The sequence below is a fragment of the Rhinolophus sinicus genome, chromosome 14 (genome assembly GCF_057876585.1).
Source record: "Rhinolophus sinicus isolate RSI-liver-muscle chromosome 14, RSI-T2T, whole genome shotgun sequence".
Taxonomy (NCBI): Eukaryota; Metazoa; Chordata; class Mammalia; order Chiroptera; family Rhinolophidae; genus Rhinolophus; species Rhinolophus sinicus.
Window position 1 is genome coordinate 186534833 of NC_142514.1, and position 21405 is coordinate 186556237.

Below are 21405 nucleotides of genomic sequence, written 5' to 3' on the forward strand. Positions count from 1 at the left end.
CCCTGTACAACAACCCATAAGCAATGAGCCAAACCCCACAGCCCATCAGCCTGAAGGTCCATCCCACCCACTGTTGTGCCAATAGAAACCAAGGCTCAACTATAACAGGGGGGCACACACAACCCACACAAGGGACACTCCTGGAGCACCTGGAGCAGGTGACCACAGAGACTGTATCACTGGGCCCCACAGGGCAGCTACTACATAAGGCCACCCAGCCAAGACTGGGAGACGTAGCAGATCTACTTAATACATAGAAACAAACACAAAGAGACAGCCAAAATGAGGAAACGAAGAAATATATCCCAAATGAAAGAACAGGAGAAAATTCCAGAAAAAGAACTAAACAAAATGGAGGCAAGCAACCTACCATATACAGAGTTCAAAACAATGGTTATAAGGATGCTCAAGGAAGTTAGTGAGAACTTCAACAAGGAGATAGCAACAATAAAAAGGACATAGAAACCATAAAAAAGAATGAGTCAGAAGTGGAGAATACAATAACTAGAATGAAGAATGCACTAGAAGGAATCACCAGCAGAGTAGAGGAAGCAGAGGATCGAATCAGTGACTTGGAAGACTCTGTAGCAGAAAACACCCAGTTGGAACAGCAAAGAGAAAAAGAATCCAAAAACATGAGGAGAGTTAAGAAAACTCTGGGGGGAGTTCCTCGCCACCAAACCAGTATTATAAGGAATGTTAGAGGGATTTCTTTAAGATGGGGTGGGGGAGGGAGATCAAAATTATGAATAATAAAATGGCAATAGCCACATATCTGTCAACAATTACTTTCAATGTAATGGAGTAAATGCTCCAATCAAAAGACATAGGAGGGATGAATAGATAAGAAACAAAACCCTTACTTATGCTGCCTACAAGAGAATCACTTCAGATTGAAAGTCACACACAGACTGAAATAAACGGATGAAAAAAGTTATTTTAATGGAAATGGAAAAAAAGAAAGGAAAAAAAAAGAAAAAGAAGCTTGGGTAGCAATACTTAGACCAGACAAAATAGACTTTAAAACAAAGGCTATAACAAGAGACAAAGAAGGACCCAATAATCCTACTTCTGGGTATTTATCTGAAGAAACCCAAAATGCTACTTTGAGGGGATGTGTGAATCCATATGTTCATTGCATCATTGTTTACAATGGCCAAGATGTGGCGGCAGCCTGGGTGTCCATCACTGGATGAATGGATAAAGAGGTGGTACATACAAGGTCTGACAATTAAATTAGGGCACTTATCCTAGAGAAATTGCTACATACTTTATTGCTGAATATCACTATGGTCACCTTCGAAGTACTCCCCCTGGGAAGCTGTGCACCAATGCCAGTGCCTAGTCCACCCTTCAAAGCAGTTTTGGAACTCTTTTTCTGGAATAGCCATTAGAGCTGTCATCATATTACCCTTGATGTCCTGAATGTCATCAAAATGTCTTCCTTGCAATATTTCCTCTATCTTCAGGTAAAGAAAGAAGTCATTGGGGGCCAGATCAGGTGAGTAGGGAGGGTGTTCCAATACAGTTATTTGTTTACTGGCTAAAAACTCCCTCACAGACAGTGCTGTGTGAGCTGGTGCCTTGTGATTGATACAAGAGCCATGAATTGTTGGCAAAAAGTTCAGGTCGTCTAACTTTTTCACACAGCCTTTTTTGCACTTTCAAATAGTAAACTTGGTTAACTGTTTGTCCAGTTGGTACAAATTCATAACGAATAATCCCTCTAATATCAAAAAAAGGTTAGCAACGTCGTTGCAACAAGTTTGCACACTTAATGGTCAGACCTTGTATATGGAATGGAATATCGCTTGGCCAGGGAAGTGAATGGGTTGTTGCCATCTGCGGTGGCATGGATGGCCCTGGAGGGCATTGGGCTGAGTGGAGTGTCAGACAGATGCGAAAGACAAATGCAATGTGATTTTGCTTAAATAACATATAAACAAACAAACAGAACAGAAAAAATCTCATAGAACATTTTGATAGTTGCCAGATAGGAGGGGGGTTGAGGTGGATAAAAAGGGGAAGAAATTAAAAAGTACAAATTGCTACAAAGTTGTCATGGGGATGTAAGGTATAGCATAAGGAATACAGTCAATAATATTGTAATAATGATGTTTGGGGTCCAATGGGTACTAGATTTGTTGGGATAATAGATGGGAGTGGGTTGGGGGTCAGAGTGAAAAAGGGGAAGGGATTAAGAAGTACAAATTGGTAGTTACAAAATAGTCATGGGGATGTAAAGCAAAGCAGAAGGAATATAGTCGATAATATGGTAATAACTATGTATAGTGTCGGGTGGGTACTAGACTAAACTGGGGGATCACTTCTTAAACTATATAAATGTCTAACCACTATGCTGTACACATAAAACTAATATAAAATAATATTGAATGTCAACCTAATTGAAAATTTTAAAAAGGAGAGAAAAGGTGAAGGGGAATAAGAGGTCCAAATTTCTAGGTATGAAACAAATAAGTTGTAGGGATGTGATGTACAGCACAGGGAATACAGTCGATAATATTGTGATAGTGTGGTAGGTGTCAGACGGTTGCTGGACTTGCCATGGTGATCGCTTCTTTAGGTGTATAAATGCTGAATAACTATGGTGCACCCCTGAAGCTAATACAGCATTGTATGTTGGCTATATTTTAATAACATTTAAAAAATACAATAGCAAAAATAAAATAAAAATAAGCTACTTACAGATGCACTCAGGATCTCAAGATGAGCTCACCCTGTATTTGGGGTAGCCCCTAATTCCAGTGACAGGTGTCCTCTAAGAACTGGGAAAGACACAGAGACAGGAAGGGGAAGAGGGTGTGAAGACAGAGCAGACATTGGCGTGATATGTCCGCGAGCCAAGGATTGGGGGCGACCGCCCGATACAGGGAGAGGCAGGAAGGCTCCTCCCCTAGAACCTCCAGAGGGGCCCCATGACACCTTCTTTTTGGACTTGTGGTCAGAACTGTGAGGGATCCAATTTCTGAGGTTTGTAAGCCACCCAACATGTGGTGATTTGCCGTACTAGCCACAGAAAACTCCTACGCATGCCTAGTGGGACATCCGTCCAGATGAAATGGACCCTTCTGGGGGCTGCCAGGCAGCAGAGGGAGGTGTGGGGAGAGGAGAGACCAGGAAGGTACTAAAAAGGAGGGAGCTGAGCTCCCTGGGAACACCCTTCCCCTGGGTGGGGGCTGACCCGGGCCAGCAATGAGGGCCAAGCTGGACCCAGCCCCGGAAGGGGAGCCGGGCCTGCCGAGCCCCCGGCTTGAGGTGAGAGACCCCGGATTGGGGTGAGAGACTCTGCACCTGTAAGTGGGGAGCACGGTGGGACCCCTGGTCAAACCAGCGTTTGCCGCTGAGGGGAAGGATTTTCAGGCAAATTCAGCAGATGAGAGGGACTGTATGTTCACTCCCTACATAACCCGGCCACATAGGGGACAGTGGAGAAAACGCAGCTGCTCCCCCACTAGGGTGGACCCCAGAGTGAACACACCCACAGCTTCACAGGCAGGACAGCAGCCCCGAGAATCATCCAGAACGTTTTCTTTCGGTGAAGGAACCAAGAGGGATGAGGGAACAAGGAGAAAATGAACATGACACAGCTGGGGGACAATGGCCGAGTCCCGGTGGAAATGTACGGTCTAGGTTATCAGGGATTAGACGCAAAGTCCCTCCATGGACAGTCGGGAGCCACGCAGAGGAGAACGTGCTGGCAGAGGACGGATTTTAAGGAGACGTCTTCATAGCCTCTACGTGCAGACACACATTTCCTCGGGGAAGCGCCGAGTGTGGTGGCAGTCACAGAATCTGGACGCGGGCAGCACTGGGAACCGACTCCTGGAAAAAGGACCTGGCCTTGGCTTCCTGGTGCGAACACGAAAAGGGGCAGCGAGTGGCGGGGAGGGTGGTCTGCTCTGCAGGAGACCACCACCGCAGCCCACACCCACATGCAGGGTGGGCGGCAAACGCATCTTCTCAACGTGACCACCTTTCCAACCAAACTTTCCAGGTGACTTGGTGACCGGGCAGGATGGAAAGTGGTTACAGGGTAAGTGCTGACGCAAAGGGCAGCCGTCCACCCTTGACTCAGCCTCAGGGGTCACGCGGGGGGGCCATGGAGAACACGACCCAATGAGGGCCCCCTTTACGTGTTTTTACACGTCTGCCCCCCTTGGCCTCCAAGGGCTGCAGGATCCTGAACCTCATGTTAGAGCGGTGCTCTAGTACTTACTCTGTCACTGGGTGACAGGCCGTCCCCAGAAAGCGGTGGCTTAAAACATCATTTACTTTCTCCTTCATGCGTCACGGGGGTGACTGCGCTCAGCCTGGGGGTCCCTCACGTGGCTGCAGTCAGGTGGTGGCTGTGCTGGGGTTTCATGGGCGGCTTCCTCCCACCCATGGAGTTGGATGCTGGCTGTGGGCTACGGACGACTCACCCTGTGTCTTCCCCCTGCATGGTGGCTGGGTTCCAACAAGAGGCAGGGAGAAAGTGAGTGGCAGAAGCCCAAGCCTTCTGGGGATCTAGCCTCAGAAGTCACACATGTCGCATTGCCACATTCTCTCCGTGAGAAGCGAGTCCCTGAGTCGACTGATATTCAGGGGGATGGGGTTTAGGCTCCAACTCTTGATGGCAGAGTGTGGGTGAATTTGCAGACATGGTTTAAAGCTGCTGCCTTGTCTTTCTGGGTTTAGAAGAAGGAAGTGAGGCAGGTCAGCTTCAGCTTTGCAGCTCTCAGATTTCGCAGACAGTGTTCCAAAAACAGTGGAAGTGGAGAGCCCACAAGTCAGACGATACAGGGGACCAGAGCAGACCCTCCCCCAAGCCTCCACGGACCTGCAAAGGGTAATCTTGGCCAGGAATCAGGGGACCTCACACCCCCACCATTCACTCTGGTGAATGAGCAGTTTGCTGGAAGTCAGCTCCCTTCCCACTTTGCACTGGTCCATTAGCTGTCTGATGAGTAGGTTTTGAGCATTATCGGCTAATTTCTGAAGCAGCATTATGCGCGAGCTTAATGGTTCCGTGCTTATCCAACATATCAGCCCGTTATTCTCCAAGCTGACATTCTGCTCAAGTCAACGTTAATAGGCCTTCCAAGCGCCTGCCAGGCAACATCATAACCCAGCCTCTGGGTCTGCGCCTCGCTCCACACCAAGCCACATAAATTGGTGCCACCACGATGGAGGACTGATATGCTTATTCGGATGAGACTGAGGCCAACTGGTGGAATCATCTAGAAGGGAAAAGCAGCGTTGAGGCAAGCTCTGCACTTGGTCCCACTCTGCCACTTGTCCTCCAGGGTGAGCGCTCTGCTCGCTGCCTCCAGCCTCCAGGGCCCCTTTCTTGGAAGTACTTGGAGTTGGGTCACCTGCTTCTGATGGCACGACGAGTCCCAGAGGACTTCGCTGGTCCCAGGCCCCGATCTCCCCATCTGTGGAGGGAGGACGCTGACGTGTCTTCAGCAGGTCACCACTGACCATCAACTAAACGAGCAGGGAAGGGCACAGCACCAAACACCCCCTTGTTTCTACCGGAACCAGCTGCTTCCAGCCCCCAGGAAGACGCTCCTACTAGTTCCAGGGCCGGCTGATTCGCAAAGGAGCTGGAGGACGCCCGGGGATTAGGGACCTTAGAGCCTCGATCAAAATCCTCACTAATATCTCTGAGCCCATGCTTACCCTGGGCAGTATCCTTTCAAGGACTTGACACCAAAAGTCCAGACCATTTTATCAGTTTTCTGGGGCTGTCACGACAACACACCACAGACTGCGGCTGAAAACAACAGGCATTGACTGTCGCGCAGTTCTGGCCATACGTGTGGGATCGAGGTGCCTGGGCTGTGGTCCCCTGGAGGCTCCAGGGACCCTTCCTGCCTCTTGCAGCTGCTGGGGTGCCAGGCGCTCTTTGGCCTGTGGCTCATCCCTCCAGCCTCTGCCCCCGTCTTCACACGGCCTTCTCTCTGTGTCTGCGTTTTCCTCTCTGTCTCTGCTATGGACACCTGCCACTGGACTTGGGACCCACCCAAGTGACACAGGATGACCCCACCTTGAGACCCTTAACGCCACCTGCAAAGACCCCTTCCCTAGGTAAGGTTACATTCGCAGGTCCAAGGGTTGGGATGCAGACATAGCTTTCTGGGAGGCACCACAACAGGGACTCACCGATGGACGCTCACAGAAGCCTGATGAGGGGGAGTCGGCTCCGCTCCCCAGACTGATGTGGCCCAGCTGGGAGGGGTGCATGTAGCCAGGACACCCACCTCCCGGACAATGTCAGAAACAGTGACCCAATGAGGGCCCCCTTTACGTGTTTTTACACGTCTGGCCCCCTCGGCCTCCAAGGGCTGCAGGATCCTGAACCTCATGTTAGAGCGGTGCTCTAGTACTTACTCTGTCACTGGGGACAGGCCGTCCCCAGAAAGCGGTGGCTTAAAACATCATTTACTTTCTCCTTCATGCGTCACGGGGGTGACTGTGCTCAGCCTGGGGGTCCCTCACGTGGCTGCAGTCAGGTGGAGGTGCAGCACAGCACCTCTAAGGCTTTTCTTCCCCTTCCCCTCTAAGTGCTGCTCACCAGCCCCCAGCCTCTCAGGGATGACGGCTGAGAGGAGGGGGATTGCAAAGTGCTGTCTCAACTTCGCACTCCTGGCATTTGGGGGTCATTCTCTAGGGTGGGGCGTCCCAGGCACTCTAGGGTGTTCAACAGCACCCCTGGCCCCACCCACTAGACGCCGGGGGCACCCTGCAACTGTGATCCTCAAAAATATCTCCGGATATTGCCAAATGTCCCCTGGGGGCAGGATCGGCCCCAGTTGAGACCCACTGCTGCACAAGGAATGGCAGACACAGCCTGACATCCCGGAGTCTGAAGGAAGCTCCTGCACTGGGGGCCATGGGCCTAGTCCGTATTCCAGAACATTCTGCGCTTCCCTTGCGTTTTCCTCATGGGGATAGGAATACTCATTGGCTTCACCTGGCAGTCACAGGCACTGCACATAAGAAAGCTGCTATGAGGGCGTAGATGCCCGAGAAATGGCATCACATGTTTTTCCAAGTTAGGGCCTCATGTGCTCGCTCTGTGTACCCCACACGTCACACAGTGCCAGGCACACGGAGTACTCACGGGGACACATCACCCTGTGCACACGACCCTCATGTGGAGAGACCACCCGGCCCCCCAATCCCTGCCGTTGCCTTTTCTGGTGTCCCTCTCTCCAGGCGGGAGGGGTTTTCGGCCCTCAGGCTGCCTGCGCGCCCTCCCTAAACTTGCCCTCACTTTGCATTTTGAGAAGATGCTTCTGGAATGTCTGGGGCTGGCTAGGAGCCACTCTTCTCAGCACAAATAACCAAAGTCGTCCTGGGAACTGGCCGCTACCCAACGGGCACCCCAGATGGGCAAAAGACCAGGCCATTCAGGATGACGTTGGACTTGAGCCATACTCGTCTTAAATGTCCTCGCGCCACTCCAGGAGCGGTGGCACACCGTGGCTCTGTGTCTCCAGCTAGTCAGTGTAGTGCGACAAGACAGGAGAGAAAATGGGGGAGGATTTGGGGGTTCCTTTAAATAAACAAATAAAATCTACTGCATTGATACTTGATCGGTATTTCTTCCTTTTTTTTTAGACAGCCTGAGGCCTGGCTCCGTACCAGAATTTTAAGTGCTTGGTACAGTTTCACTGATCGTGGGCGCAGGGCTGTATAGACTTTGCTCATCGTGTTCACCTGAAACCTTACACCCGTTAAACAACCCCCATCCGCTCTCCCCCAGCTCCCGGGAACTCCAGTCTGCCCTTTGTCTCTATGAGTTTGACTATTTTCGGTTCCTCATAAAAGTAGGACAGTGCAATCATTGTCCTGTGTGACTGACTGATTTCACGGAGCCCGGGGTCCACGTCGCTCCATCCGGCTGGATGTCCTCCTTTTTCATGGCTGAGTGGTATTCCCCTGGGTGTACACGCCTTGCTTTCCTTGAGGCATTGAGGCTGCTTCCCCATCTTGCCCATGGTGAGCGCAGCTGTGCTGGGTGTGCAGGAAGAGACACCGCTTTAATATCCCAGTTTTAATTCTTCTGGATTAGCACCCGGAAGAGGGATTGCTGGGTCCTATGGTCGTGCTGTTTAATTTTTTGAGGAACCTCCATCCTGTTCCCCACAGCAGCTGCCCTGTTTTGCATTCCCACCCACAATGCACTAGAGGGTCACTTTTCTCCATGTCCTCACTGACACTTCAGACTCCAGGTGGATTCATTCCACTGGAGCCTGAAAACATACCTTGTATGATTTGTATCATTTTAAATACACCTAGATGTGTCCTGTGGCCCAGAATGTGGTCTGTCTTGGTGCAAGTTCCACGTGAGCTGGAGACGAATACGCCACAGAAGTCAGTCAGATCAAGATGACAGATGGTGCAGGTCAGGTCAGCGGTTCCCTGGCCCGCTCGGTGGAGCAGAGACCGAGGAGCGCCAAAGTCTCCAACTTTCACAGATGCGTCTCCTTCCTCTGTCAGTGCTGTTCGTGTTTTGCCTTATTTTTCCAGGTCTTTTGTCTGGTATGTACACATTTGGGATTGTTACATTTCCTTGGGAAACTGACCCCCTTATCACGAGCCCCTCTTTATCCCTCATCAATGTTTGGGTTCTGAAGTCTGCTTTGTCAGACACGCATACGGCGACGCCGGCTTTCTTTGGATCAGTGTCAGCATCGTGTTTCTGTCTCTGTCCCTTTACTTCTTTCCTGTCTAAATCTTTATACCTAAAGTGGATTCCTTGTGGACAACATATAGCTGTGTCTTTTTTCTCCTACCTACGCTGACGAGCTCTGTCTTTTTATTGGTGTCTGTAGACTGTTCACGTGTAAGTGACTACCGATATGTTTGGTGTTTTTATTGCCCCCTGCCCCCTTTCCTCATTGTCTGGCTTTCCAATTATACTGCTTTCATAAATTTTTAGTGCCTGCCCAACAGTTTATAATATTTATTTTAAAAGAATCTAAGTTCACCTTCAAATATACTACAATGTTTCATGTGTAATGGAGGTATCAGAAAAGGAACTTTTTTTTTTTTTTAAACCAAGGACAAAGCTACGTTGACATGTCATAATCACCTAAAGTCCAGTTTACATTAAGGTTCACACTTGGTGTTGTACATTCTGTGAGTTTGGACAGAAGTATAATGACACGTATCCATTATTATAATATTAATGATGGATAAAATCCTGTCACTGCCCTAAAAATCCTCTGTGTCTCATCTGTTCATCTCTCCTCCCCGCCCTCACCCCTGACAATCACTGAGCTTTACTGTCTCCTTCGTTTTGCCTTTTCCAGAAGGTCTTAGAGTTGGAATCACACAGTATGTAGCCTTTTCTCATTGGTGTGTGGTCCTGTGGAAGGTAATTTCTCCTTTGTACCAACTGCTGTAGCAAACTGTAGCCACTACAGAAGAAATTATGATTCCAGTATGAAACTCCTCAGGGCGACAGTGGCCTCAAGGTTACTAAGCTGTTAATCGGTTGTCACATGAGCCAGGCCACACGTCTGAGTCAAGACTGCTGTTAAATCAGGCTTTGGAGCAATCGATTCGGTGGAGACGATGTGTTCGCTTCTGGGCATAATTAGCTGCTTTGCTCAGCTCACTGCCTGGAGGAGATTCTGGGCTGGACGCTTGACCACAAGGGCTGCTCTCGGAGTCCTGCCTCGGCTCCCAACCCTGTGGCCCATTCCAGCCGGGTCCCATGCAGACCGATGTGTGTGGCTGGAGTCCAGGCTGAGGGAGGTGGATGCTGGGCGCACCCGAGCTGAGAACGAGGCCAGGGAGCCAGCGAGAGGCCAGTCTGGGGAGGACACGGGTGGGCTGTGGCCGCCCGGCAGTGAGCCCACACGAGGAGGCTATATCAGAAGGGCCAAGACCAGGACTCCTGGCTGCAACAGGAGGCCCAGGGCCCATCCACTGCCCCATGGACTGCGGGTACATGGAGCCCCAGGGAGGCTGGGCAGGCGGGGGAGGGTGCCGAGAAGTCTGGAGGAAGGGCTGCTCAGCTGCAATGTGGGATCGATCTCTCCGAGCCCCAGATGACCCTATAGGGAGAGGTTTGCAGAAGCCAAGTGCAGACAAGCCGTGCACGGGCGTGCGGACCGCTGGCGGGAAGTGAACACCATCAAGACTGAGTTATGGCCCTGGGCCCAAAGTCGCCCCATGGCACACCCACTCCGGCCACTGCTCCTGTACTTGGCCTGTGAACCACTCTGTGCTTGCCCAGCCCCAGGCTCTGGGGACCGGCCATTGCCGGGGTGTCTGCAGGACGAAGGCACCGCTCACCTTCCAGAAGGGCCCTTTATTCTGTGTTCTTGCCAAACAGTCAGCAGAAGCCAGGCAGAGCCAGGTTCCTTTCTGTGCCTCAGAGGCGCCCCCAGCACTGCCCGTGATGTGCCAAAGAAGAAGACAAAGGTCTGACAGCACCTTCTCAAGACAACAGCCCTTGTCAAGGCGAGTTTTGAATGTTAGACTCTCAGCAGCTCCTGCTATCCCTTTGTATGTCTTCCCTAAGCAGCCCAAGTCTCCCTGCTGGTAGATATTACTCCCCATCAACTAATGATATTTAGAAATACACCACTGTTATTTTTTTCTCTATGCTTCTCTGTGCACATTCCCTCTGCTCTGCCAGCACTGACCAAAAGCAATACAATGCAGGCCACATATATAATTTAAAATTTTCTGGTAACCTCATTTAAAAAATTAAAGGAAACAGGTTAAATATGTATTAATAATATATTTTATTTAAACCAATGTATTCAAAATATTATCATGTCGATTGGAGATCCAAGATGGCGGAGTAGATAAACGCTGCGCTCACCCCATCCAGAGAACACATCAAAACTACAACTAAATTATAGAACAATCAACCTGGAGAACCATCTGAAGTCGGGCTGAACATAAGTTTTATAACCAAGGAGATAAAGAAGCCACGTCGAGACTGGTAGGAGGGGCAGAGACACGAAACAGGCCCCACCTGTGTGTGGCAGTTGAGAACCAGGAGGGATATCTCGGCCGCGAAGGTTACCCCGGGAGGAACGAGAGAACCCAGCCCTGGAACTGGTGCCGGAAAGAGGAGCCCCCACAACATCTGGTTGTGAAAAACAGCAGGGATTCCGACCATTTGGGTGGGATGGAAGGCGGCAAGAAATCCAGACGTCCACTTAAATAGCCGCGCACAGACGCACTCGCTCGCAGGCACTCACCTTGGGCTCCAGCGGAGGGACGGTGACTCGGGGGCTATCAGAGGCATAGGAGAGGCAGACTGAGGTGTGTGACCTCAGTGTCAGGGCTGGAGGACAGTCGGCATTTTCCCTGTGAAGACATTTCCTCCCACGCAGCCAGCAGGCAGGCGCCATCTTTCTTGTGTTGAGCCCGCCCCCTACGCTTACAGCCAAATCTGAATCTGATTGGTCTGATGAGCTCCAGGGCTCCGCCCTGCTGACTCACTGAGGCCCCGCCCCACCCAACTCCCCCACTTTCTCCTGAGCAGCCAGCCCTGCCCACATTGCACTCTTTCTCAGAAAACTATCAGAGTCCACCAGCCTGAGGCAAGCTGGCCTCAGTGAGCTCTGAGACTTTTGCTGAGTAGCTCCAGGCTCAGCACTGGCACCACACCAGAGTCTACATTAACCTGGTGACCACACTCTTTCCACTCTAGTGACTCCCTGAGATCCTGCCTCACCCAATTTGCTTACCACACGAGGCTTCATCAGTGGCTGAGACTTAAGGCAGGCGGCAGATGGCAGCTGGCCTTGGGGTGTCCTGGCTTTTTGCGGAGCCACCCCAGGCCTGGTACTGGTGGCAGCTGTCCTCGGTTTGCAGCATGGCCTCTTCCACATGCCTCCAATTTTAGCACAGGCAGGGAACAACTGCAGATTTGTAGCTCCTACGAGGTAGTCCCCAGCCAGTCACAAGCAGTGAGTGACCTGGGCCTGTGCCAGAGTCCCTCCCAAGAGACCCCAGAACCAACATACTTAGAAGTTGGCTTCAGACCACAGCAGAGCACTGCCCAATTAGCCCCACAAGCAGCATACACAAAAGGCAGTATCAACATGTACCAGAGCCCACCGGGGGAATCCCACCTAGTGAAATATCCCACCTGATAACAGGTCCTGGGGGTTAAGATGCCAACCTATCTTTGTGGGGGGGGGGGCATGATTCACCCCATAACAGCTCCTACCCCTGCCCTCGCCAACCTGGGCATCTGCCTTTCCTGTGAGGGGTGAATAGAGGGTTCCACTTGGGGGCTATCAGGGAGAGAGCCACATGGAGCTATCCAGTAGAAAGATGTGGAAACACAGCGGCGGGGATATGTGTGTGGGGTGGTGTTAGAGTGAAGAGAGAAATCCCAGAGGCGTCAGCATTCAGCTTCTTGGTAACTTCAAGTCTGGGCGGCCTCCCCAATGAGAAGAACAGAGAGAAAGAAGCACACGGAGCCAGGACCCGCTGTATGAACCCAGCAGCCTTTAGAGCACAATTTAAGGGGGGAGGGGTCGGGAAAGATGCCTAGACTGCACTTGTGGGGGGCTGAGTGATGGCTCCTGGGACGTGTCCATGTTCTGCCCTCCAGAACCTGTGGCTGTGGCCTAATTTGGAAAAAGGGTCTTTGCAGATGTGACTAAATTAAGGACATTGAGATGAGATCATACTGGACTCTCTGGGTGGCCCCGAATCCAATGACAAGTGTCCTTGTGTGAGACAGAGGAGGGAGATTTGAGACACAGACATAGGGGAGAAGCTATGTGAAGATTGGGCACAGACTAGAGGGATGGGGCCACCAGTCCAGGAACAGCCAGGGTCCCCAAAGCTGGAAGGGACAGGGAGGACCTCCCCTGGAGCCTCTGGAGGGAGCGCGGTCCCACCGACCCCTTGATTTTGGACTTCTGGTCTCCAGAACTGTGACAGAACCAGTTGTTTAAGCTGCCCAGCCTGGCATAATTTGTTACACCTGCCCCAGGACATTCATACACATGGTGGGGCCATTCTGCACCCATTTGGGTGTGTTTTTCCGGCCGCTGAGTGCCCAGCTTGGCACGTTGGGCCCCTGGGCCCCTACCTTTGGGTACTCCAGCTCCTAGACAGAAGCAGGTGCAGGTGGGGAGCTGGCAGGGGCAGGGGGTGCCTCACAGAACAGCACAGAGGCCCCAAGTCCCCACCCCTGGGGCTGTTTCTGTACCCCACTTAACAGAATGCGCTTTATGTACCCAGACCCTGTATTTTTAACCAGTCTCCCAGCCACGCCCCAAGAAGGGCATGGACAGCAAGCGTCAGCTGGCTCTGCCCGTGAGCTCTGACTCCTAACCGTGAGGCTGGAGCCCTGCCTGCACCTGGTCGTCCACCCCACCCACCATGAATGAGGACCTGCCCAGGACCCGCCTTGCCCCTGTTCTCCGGGGTTCAGCCTCAGACCCTTTGCTGCCCCACTCGCTGTCTAGGCGCTGACCCCATCTGGGGGCAGACCCCACAGACCCCACCTGCCTGGATCCCCTGGTGGGACCTTACCACATTTCTGAGCCTTGCGGGTTCCCAACTGTATAAAGTGCCAAACGACCATCCCTAGCTCTTATGGTGGCTGTGAGGACCAGAAGGCACACTGAGAGCTTTTCTCTAGGTCACCGAGTGACCCCCACATTGCCAAATGTCAGACAGCTCAGTTCCCACTGTGCTGGCCCTGCGGTGTGTGTGGCAACATGAGCCACTGTCACCCCCTCAGCGGCTCCCGGGTCTGAGAGCGTGAGAGAGCCTGTTAGTTACCAGCTGGGCCACTGCTCGTTTGAGGTACCACCGCCCAGGACGGAGCAGGCTTGGCGGGGACGTTCAGGAGCTGAGCTGGCCTCCCGCGGAGCTGCAGGTGCTGTGGACATCCATGGAGACGGGCAGGTGGGTCTGCAAGGCTGGAGGTCGGGAGGGAGGTCTGGGCTGGACATGTAATGCCGGGAGTTGGTGGCACGTGGGAAGCCGAGGCCTGGATGAAAGCAACAGGAAGTGATGTGGATGGAGGAAAAGACAGGGCCAGGCTGGATGGCTCCCGCTTTCAGGGGAAGGAAGAGGGGGCCCCAGGAAAGGAGGCCGAGAAGGAGCAGCTTGTGCGGCAGGCAGCAGGGAGGGCGGTTCCCCAGGACCAGCCTGGTTAGGGGCGCTCAGGGAAGGGCTGGGGGCGGGCCTCTCGGGACAACCACGGGACTACAGGAAGGTGGGTGGGTGCTCACTTACCACTGGAGCACCAGGGGTGGAGGCGGGCTGGCTGAACGGGAGCTGACTCTGTGAAGGAACAGACCCGTGGCAGCGGAGCACGGGCAACGGGCTGCTGCAGGCCCCAGAATCGGGACCTGTGTCAGGTCAGCTCTGCACTCCTGGGTTCCTACCTGTAGGAGGAGCTGGGCTCGCTCACCCATCCTACATCTTAAAAGGAGTGCTTGGGCCGCACTGGGAGGCCCTTCATGAAAAGGGGCTCCCAGGCTGTCCTCGTAGACCTGGGTGCCCGGCCCTGGGGGTGGCAGGGCAGACCAGCAGGAGAGCAGATCCTAGTTCTCTCCTGCCACCAATTAAGGCTCCACCTGGGCACAGGGAGCAGAGAGAGCTGCCTCTCCCAACCCACGCCCTGGGAGGACCCGCCAGGCACTGGATTCAGTGCAAATCCTGGGCCCCACCCCCACCCCAGCCATAGTGCCAGGCACCCCCTATCTGCTCCTCACCAACAAACTGGGATCCGGCTGAAGGGATGGGACAGCAGGGGTTCCCCCCTTCCAGGGGCTCCCTGCCCTGCACGCCTGAGTAGGAGTGAGGCCTGATGGGCCCCCTGGTCGTCTGTCACTGCAGCCCAGCTGTGGCCACAGCAGCAAATGGAGCCAGCCAGCGCTGCTCTAGCCTCGTTGCTGGCATTAAGGACATTGAAAGCTCTGCGGCTTGATCCTAAGATAGATCCGTGAAATTGCAGCCAAAATGCGATGGACAAGATGGGCCAGCAGCTCCCTTCTCTCTAATCTTCTTATTCAAGCTCTATTTGCTGTCCAAGCACACCCTGACACAAACACTGCATTTCAGAGAACTAAAGGGGCAAGGCTAGAGGAAGCGTGTGCATAAACCTGCATAGCATACGCCTTTACTCAATAGGTCATAATCGCATAATCAACTCCAAATATTCGGTGTTTGTCTTACTGTATTTTTTAATTTGTTTCCTCCAAACGACGTGAATAATTACCTGGTGGCCCTGCAATACAACGTTATGCTGATGACCAGACAAAGAGTTGTCTCCAAAGCTCCTTTGGGAAGGAATTACTTTGGGGTGCAAGGCGAGGGGGGGTCCAAGCACCAACACAGCCCGTTTTGTCCTGCACTGCACCCCTTTCTTGCAGTAGTTAGGAGCCGGGCGCGTCCTCTTAGCATCATGAGGGGCTCTGGCTGGGTTAGCCTCTCGGCGCTTTGGCACCCTAATCCGTACGGTGGGCACAATTTCAGTTGCTTCCGTCCTGCCTCTCCAGTTGCTACAGAAATTGCCACAACCATCAGTCACACTTTAGCTGCAGGAAACCAATACCACTCTGGATTTAGGTTTTAAAACAAGGGATTTTGCACCTGCTAGGGTCGCAAGGCTCAAGCTGGGCTCCCCGGAAAGGCTGTCTGGAAGAGCCCAGAGCCAGAGAGGTGCCTGATGAGGATGGGGCCCTCAGAAGTGGTGTTTCCTCAGGGGTCAGCTGCTGCCACCTGCACAGCCATCTCTCCACACCAATGACACCAGTGGCCGGACTGCAGGAACCCACATCCCCATGGCGATGCCTCGCTGCAGAAGCATGTGTGTCCACGGCTTGCATGAGTAGGACTGCAGAACACTAGTTTGCATACAGCGCCCAATTTGAATTCAGAATCCCAGCCGCGAGGGCACCTGGGAAATGTACTTCTTAGCTTTCCGACCTCTGTGATATAGGAAGTTTCTCCAGATGACAGCTGGAACCGCCAAATGCCAAGCCACCAGGACAACCACACCCAGCGAGTGGGCGCTGCCAGGCTGGGGAGGGGCTGATGCAGTGACTCTCGCTCCAGCTCTGCACTGTGAACGGACGGCATCATCTTGCATCGAGGCAGCTCTGGGCGGTGGGGCAATCCCATGCAGGGCGATGGGAACCAGGCTTGTGTTTGTACCCCACTTGTCCTGACTGTGCTGCCTGGGGCAAGCTCCGGAATCCTCCAAACCTCAGTCCCTCCCTATGATGGGGTGGGGATGAGAGCGGCCGTGCAGAGATGTGCTGGGAGAAGTGGAGGAGATGCTTAAGCACCTCGCTCTGTGCCTGGCACACAGCGCGTGCTCAGTAAACACTAGCCATGGTGGACGGAAGGAAATGAGGACCTGGGGGGGGGGGGGGCAACGTGGTGCTGGAGTGAGGGCTAGTCCGGCCTCTGTCTCCCTCTCTGCCTTCACTGCCCTGGAGGAAGGGCGTAGGCGGGCCTCACAGAGGATGAGGTCCACACTCTAAACCGTGCTGGGTTACAAGGATGCAGCTAAGGTATGCTACTGTGCTCCCAGCTGGGGGCTGGGCCTTGGCTGGGGGTCTGGAGCTCTTTGTGATTCTCTAGAAGCTTCTCAGAGGGTCCCCATGTGAAGGTGGTTCTGAGAAGCCACCTGCTCCAAGGCCCAACAGGGGACACGAATCCCCGTGCCCAGCCACCATCACTATGGCGGCAGCAACAAGTCCCCCCATGGGAGTCTCACTGCTTCCCCATACCCTCCCTTCTGTGGCCAACCCAAAAGCTCCGTGACGCAGGGTCAGGGCCAGTCTCCTTGGCCATGTCCTTGGTCACCCCTGGGACTGTGCCTGTAGATGGCAGGTAAGTGGCACAGACCTGTCAGCTCCCTAGGGGAGTCAGAGGCAGCGTCAGTACCAGAAGGTTCTCCACACAGAGAGGTACCGGTGGTTCTGAGCACGGTGGTGCCTGAGCGGACAGCACGACAGGCATTGGCTGTACAATGTGAGCAAGTTATAGAAACTCCCTGCTGCAGGGAACGACACCCCATCGCCCAGAGCGGCCACGACAGCGCAGGGAGGTCACCAGCACAGGGAGGCCATTGAAAGATGAAGTGTGAGCAAGGGTCTCCTTGGTGCTGGGCACCTACAAATGCTGTGCACGGGTGGCGTTGTCATGCTGAGCTGAACCTCCAGCCTGCAGCTCGGCTCTCCTGGACTGTGCAGGACAGGCCCGAGCCCTCGTGCGTGACCAGAGATCACCTCTCATAGGAGAACACAGCTTTTGCAGTCCCCAGAAGCAGCCTTTCTCCAGGCTCAAGGGTTCCTGCCTTTTGTTGCTCTGGGGGCCCCTTTACCGGGATCCATCCCTAACACGTTGCCTCCCTTCCAGACTTTGGTGCTAGGAAGAGAATACTGTACTTCACAGAGTTCGGAACTGTGCACCTAGAGCCCAGGTGGGCTCTCACCTCCCTTGTCCTGGACATAATACCCCTGTTAATGCAACCCAGGTTTTAGGCAGCCTCATGCCGTGGTTGATGGCCCAGCGCTTACAGTCAACCATGCAGAGGTGATAACTCAGCCTCCACAATGAGATGGATGCAGGGTCACTCTGCTGGCACTGGCTTCTGCTAGCTATCATCTGGGGTGTGTGGCTACAGTGCCCCCCACTCCCACCACACACACACACCTTCAGTCCTTCTGAGCCGAGGGCCTTGGCTGGCTGAGCCCTGTACCCTGATCTGCTGGCCTCCTGCTCGGCTTTACCAGCGCTCAGGCTGAGCAGGGCCTTCCAGCCTGGGTGGAAGGAGGGCAGGCTGAGGCAGGACGAGGGAGTGCATCTGGCATACGCTGCCCTCTGGGAGTGGGCTCATGACACCCAGCCCCCCGAGAGGGAGAGACTGTTTGTTTTAAGAGTAGACATTGCAAACACTCACTGTTCCAGACCCGAAATGGAACCCGGATGCAGGAGGACAGGCCTAGAACCTTCTGCTCTGGGCCCCCAGAGGGAGGAGGCAGTGAGAGGATGGCTCTGAGAAAAACACTGTCGTTGGCCACTGTGAAGACCTGGCAGCATCTGGTGCATTCACCAGATGCAGGTTGCGGGACAGCGGCACTGAATGCAGAGCCCTGCAGGGAAATGCTGAGTTACAAGATCGCAGCGAAGGAGTTGTGAGCACGTCAACCAGAGGCCAAACGTCTTCCTCGGTTATCTCTGTTTCCTGGAAAAATAACAAAGGACGTGTTGGGTACACGACGGGAAAAACAATCACAAGCACGTCAGACACCCAGGTACGCTATGGTGACCTAGTACCCCGGTGTGACAAAGTCCTTCTTCAGTGTTTCTCTGAGGAGTTTCCCCATCTGTGGGGTGACCATTTGTCATTCCAACCAGGCAGTTATGCGGATGAGGGCGGTGCTATCAATAATTACATCGGGGCAGCAGATGTGCAGCGGGCTCGTGCTGGCCGGCTGCAACATATGGCTGCCGGCCGTATCTGTGCAATCGACCGATTTGCAGGGACGGCAGATATTGGATGGGAAGGTGCTGTTATTGGAGCAGCTCTGCTATGCGAGACTTACGACGTCCTCGTGGGGGATGACACCATCCCACAGGCAGCATCCTCTGGAGACAGGCTCTGCAATTTGAGCTCTGGCCGTGCGGCACTGGGTGGGTTGCAGAGGGAGGAGAACCGTGGCTCGCGGGTCCACCTAGGAGCCAGGTTTGTGAAGGGGCTGCTAGCAAGTGAAATGGGTGCTTCAGACTTAGGCCATCCTGGGTTCACTTCAGTTCCCCACTCCACGGCTCACTAGCTGGGCACAGAAGACGTTCGTTGGTGGTGTAATTTTTCTCCACTCCTGCCCTCTGGGTCTTGGTGAGAAGAAGCTGCCCTTCCACTAAGGAAGCTGAGAGCACCAGACCCCTGGCTGCCCAGCCTTCCTGAGAGCTGGGCGTGGGAATGTGACCTGATCCAGCCAATCAGATGAGCCTATGCTGTACTTCTCAGCCAATCAGGTGTTCTTGCCCTGCATTACTTGGCCAATCAAGTATGTCCTGAACCTTATAGCCAATCTGAGGCAACTCCCTTTGAACTTCCAGCCAATCAGATGTGCCTGCCCTGAGCTACTTGGCCAATCATGTGTGGCTGCCCAGATATGGACCAGCCTGCAGGTATCCTGGCTGGGACATCTGGTGCTCAGGGGTCCTGACCTGCAGCCCCCTTACCTGATCCGTTCTGCAGCTCTGGCTATACAGTTTGGAGCAGTGTATCCCCTTCCTTCTGGCAATGTTGTGGACTGCCCCTCATTTTTCTAATCAATTTCTATTCCACTTACACCAATCAGAATCCATTTTTCTCCTGCGTACAACTAAAGAACCTTGACTGATGTGCTGTGTGAGCTTGGGTAATCCTTGACCTCTCTGAGCCTTCCATGGTACCTTTGAAATGGGACAAGAATTCATACCCTGCAGGGTCTGGTGAAAACTTCCCTTTATGTGCAGCAGGGGGCCTGCCCCCACGGCCCTGGAGAAGCTGTGGGTACAGTGTTGGCAGACGTGTAGGGAGCGGAGGCTGCTGTGCTAATCAGCCACTTGTTAGACCACTTACTAGACTTATCTCCTCCTTTCTGTCAAGAGGTTAAAATTTGCCATTTCAGCAATAAGCCAACCTTCAGAAACAATCTGTCAAACCCATTTAAGATCCTCCATGACAAGCTTGGCTCCCCAGGTAGGGTTGCCAGGTAAAATACAGGACACCCAGTTACACGGGAAACTCCACTGAACAATGATTTTTTTTTAAAAGCGTACGTATGTCCCATGCACTATTCGGGACATGCTTACACTAAAAGCATTAGTTGTTTACCTGAGATTCCAGGGTCCCTGTACTCGTTTGCCACCCTACACCTTGCCTTCCTCTGCGGCTCCATCTCCTGAATCCTGAATCCCATATCGAGCATTTGCTTTGATTTGGGGAGCTCTGTGACAGCCAAATGGCTTTGTGCCGTGCGACCCGGAGAGCCTGGGGCATTTGCTCCCGAGCTTATTAAGACCAGCCATTTTCACAGCCATGAGGAGCACACAGGCACACACAGCCGTGTCCCAGAATCAATGGTGTCTCAACAACAAAATGGCAAGCGTCCTCACGTACTCCAGCAGCGGGAGTCGGGCATGAGCATAAACAGCCTTCCAGATCATTATGGCTCATTTTCAGCTTCCAAAGAGCCTGTCTCCCGCCGCTTCTGACCCTCCCGGCCCCTGACTCGCTCCCGCTCAGCCCAGGCCCATTATGCCCTCCCTCTGCCTGGCAGGTTCCTGCTGGGAGCCGCCATTTTCCAAAGGGGAAACACATTTGCTTGATCAGGCCCCACAGCCTCGTCTCCCCCCAGACAGACACGGAAGCTTCTTAGTCCTAACGCATCGCCCAGAGAAGGCCGAGGGAGACCACCTCCCGGAGTCTGCTGCCCAGAACAGGCTCTCCCTCCGAACATACCTGCTGGATATGGGATTCAGGTGGCACCACAAGGGCAGCCTGTAGCCAAGGGGATAACCAAGGCCGCCGTGCCTGTGAGTCAGACACAACCCCCACCTGGGTGCTTCCTCCTGAGGCCACAGAGCTCTTGACTCAAATAAGGATTGCTCAGTGTGACCTTGGAGATTTGTGGAGCATACATCCATGCCCTCTTCCTCGCGACCCCTGGGGAAGCATCTCGTGTGCTTCCTGGTGCTGGGAAGGGGGTGCAGCCACATACAAAGGGGACGTGAGCCTGGGGTGCGGTTGTCCTGCAGCGTGATCTCCGTTACTCACCGTAACTGCCATCGGGCTCTGTGATGCTGGTTTCTGAGAATAAAGCATAAAATACATAGCCGGTTATTTCCAAAGCGAGTCCTCACTGTAGCCCATTTTAAAGTTGCCAAAAAAGGGCTGCTGACTTTCCCACGTGACCCAGCCATGACAGTCGTGTTATGCTTCTGTCCTTCCATGCTTTTGATAATCCACTTGAGAAACATTTGCTGCGGACCTTCCATGTACCGAGCCGGCAGTACTGGGTGCTGCAGTGACCGCAATGGGACAGAGGGGGGCCCCACGCCATGATGACCTGGTGGAGAAGAGCACATCTGACAAGAGATAAGCTCCCTGCCATGTAAGTGACCTTCACCGCTCTGAACGGGAAACACCAGGGGTGTTTACGACAGGGTCCCTGAGGGCAGCTCCATCGTCGGGACACAAGACAGTGCTCTGCCTTCCCCAGCTCCTGCCCTGTCCATCCGGTCCCCCTGCCCCACTGCCCCGCTTTGCCCTGCCAGGAGATGGTCCGCCAGGTGCTCAGGTCAAAACCCTGAGTTATGAGTTAACCTTGCGTCTTCTCCTCTCGCCACCTTTACGTAACCTCAGCAAGTTCCCTCAGTCTCTCT

General features: G+C 53.4%; 1 long non-coding RNA gene across 6 annotated transcripts; it reads right to left on the reverse strand.

Annotated features, from left to right (window-relative positions):
- Positions 1 to 10753: 10753 nt before the first annotated feature.
- LOC148755995 (uncharacterized) lies at positions 10754 to 21198 on the reverse strand. 6 transcript variants are annotated; one of them, XR_016018442.1, is made up of 5 exons: positions 20798 to 21198; positions 14248 to 18214; positions 11238 to 13999; positions 11009 to 11122; positions 10754 to 10881 (listed from the first exon to the last, which is right to left on the reverse strand). It is a non-coding gene; the product is annotated as an uncharacterized LOC148755995 (long non-coding RNA). The 6 variants fall into 6 exon arrangements; XR_016018443.1 differs by having other exon boundaries at positions 10754 to 13999; positions 20798 to 20830; positions 20923 to 21198; XR_016018444.1 differs by having other exon boundaries at positions 10754 to 13999; positions 14248 to 14295; positions 17930 to 18214.
- Between the last annotated feature and the right edge of the window lie 207 nt (positions 21199 to 21405).